At 53.6% G+C, this 2,343-nt stretch overlaps 1 pseudogene; it reads left to right on the top strand.

Annotated features, from left to right (window-relative positions):
* Nucleotides 1–292: 292 nt before the first annotated feature.
* Nucleotides 293–1,466, top strand: LOC140219572 (uncharacterized; annotated as a pseudogene).
* Nucleotides 1,467–2,343: the final 877 nt, after the last annotated feature.

Genomic DNA, 2,343 nt, shown 5'->3' with positions numbered 1-2,343 from the left:
AAAGCATAGAGTAGATGTTCATGGAAATCAGTTTGTATTGATACTGTGAGTGATGTGATGCACTTGGCCGAGTTGGTGTGAGCTGCTACAGATGGCGCAACGTGTCCTGCGCAGCGAGTAGCCGCGCCGACATCGTCACCTACCTTCCCTGCTTCCGTTTCCGGGAGCCTCGCCTTGTTTTTGCTGTTCGCCCGCGATGGGCGAGTCAGTCAAGCCATAGTCGCTGGAGTGCTCAGTCGGTGTGTTATAATGTATATGTATACCTTAAGCAGCATTAAACCGTTTCCCTGCTATGCGAGTCTTCCTGCGTCCAGCCCAAGCCTCACAGCTGGCGCAGTCGACCCCGAACCTCTGCCAAGCCACTCAGCCACGGCAGCGCAAGAACGACGATCAGTACGCCTTTTCAACCGCATTCGCCATTGTAGTCACGCCCTCACGCAGCCGAAGACTCACGCCTGAAGATACTCCTGCCATCTTACCGCTCGTCTGTGTCAACTCCGCATCAAAAGAAAAGCACGGCCGTCATATGAATAGTGCCGTGAATGTTGACAACTAGCCCAGAACTAACTTGAATCCCGCGCATAACCGGTGTGTTAGCGCTTACTCGCCTAGTCTCCCCGTGCGCCCAGCCTCACTTTGCGGTGCACCATGCCAGGGATTATTAGGGAGGAGCTTGACTCAACGACCATGTCGCGGCCCGACGCAAGTTAGAGAGCACCGGCTCTAAGGAAGAGCTCATTCAACGCCTCGAAGCCGATATTCACCAAAGCCGTGAGGCAAGGCCACGGTCAAGCGTGGAGGGCGGGTACCGCCAGCAACTAAAGTTTGACCCTTGGTCCCGCGACGCTCGAAAGTCTGGCACTTCTGTTTCAACAGCTGCCGCGCCCTTCCACTACAGTTACCACACTGCCAGACCTGTCGTCATCGATTGCTTACTTTGATCAGTCCCCAGAAGAAAATGTTAATGTCTGGCTCAATGACGTCCGCCAGGTACAGTAGCTTGCCTCATGGGATGACGCCACCACCCGCTCATTGCCGCAAGTAAACTGAAAGGCACAGATCGGAATTGGCACCTCGCTTTTCTAAATCACCATTCAACCTGGGAAACGTGGAGCGCCGTTTTGAAGGAAACGTTTTCATGGGAGCTGACCCTCATCGAGTGGCAGGAACGCGTGATAAAGATCAGACAGGGCCCAAGCGAGAGCCTACAAGAGTACGCTTACGCAAAGCTGCGGGTGATTGAAAGCTTCCCCGACGCCCAGAAGATTGATTACGTACTAGAAGGTCTTCAAGAACCGCATGCCATTGCAGCCATCGCGGCTAATAGGCGGCCAACAGTGCGTGACTTCATGTCCACGTGCACAAGCCTAGACAACCGCACTCAACAAGCCCACTACAGGCCAAGCGTAAAGCAACTAGTGCTTCCACAGAAGCCACCCCTCGTTCATTTCAAAGTGGCAATGTAGGAAGTCAGCAGTATAACTTCCAGCCACCAGCTCCGCCAACAGCTACAACAGCACAGCCAAGACAGCGCATTTCGGAGTTGCCCAAGGAACAACGAGAACGAAGATACGCAGGCATTTCTGCACACTATGAGGCCCCAGCATTTCGGAGCGGCCAGGACATCGCAAAAGCAATCTGTGACAAGTGTAATGAGTTAGGGCATTTGGCGCCGGCATGTCCCTCGCGTAGCAACAGGGCACCACGGACCCCGTCGTCAGCCATCCCTGATGCCCAACAGCCACAGGCCTTTCACAGTATGCCTGACAAACTTGAAGGCTCCCAACATCAATGTCGATTCTTCACGGCGGCCGTTGCAGGAGTCAGAGAACACGAAGCATATCCGAACTCTGGCTCAAACGTGACATTGATTTCTAAAGCCATCCTACCTTCCGCAATGCTCTTGCAAATGACTAATTACCCTCTTGGCGTCGTTAGAGGTGGTACAGCGCTAACAGTTGGGTCCGCCCTCCTTGAAATAACTATTGGCCCTATCACTGGTGTGGTAGAGGCAGCAGTTCTGGAGAACAACGTCCTACCTCTTATTCTGGGTGAAGACTAATTTTTGGCGGCGCGAACTCGCTTGATCTTCCAGGCACCAAAGCCCACTCAGCTACAACATCCAGCCACTCAGCGTCTGGTCCCGCAAATGGCCAATGCCGTCATTTTAGCCCGCTCAAAACTTTTTGCGCCGACAGAAGCAACATCACAAGACTGTTTACGACCAGAACGCTTACCTTCGCCAGAACAACCTCGCTGGCAACCTTTGGCGGCGAAGACTGCCCTTGCACAGCAGCACTGCCGCACTACAAGTCTGCACTACGGTGACTGTAACCATCCACC

Source organism: Dermacentor andersoni, chromosome 7 (genome assembly GCF_023375885.2).
Source record: "Dermacentor andersoni chromosome 7, qqDerAnde1_hic_scaffold, whole genome shotgun sequence".
In the NCBI taxonomy this organism is placed as follows: domain Eukaryota; kingdom Metazoa; phylum Arthropoda; class Arachnida; order Ixodida; family Ixodidae; genus Dermacentor; species Dermacentor andersoni.
The sequence above is the reverse complement of the archived record's forward strand: the minus strand, read 5'-3'. Positions and strand labels throughout refer to the sequence as shown.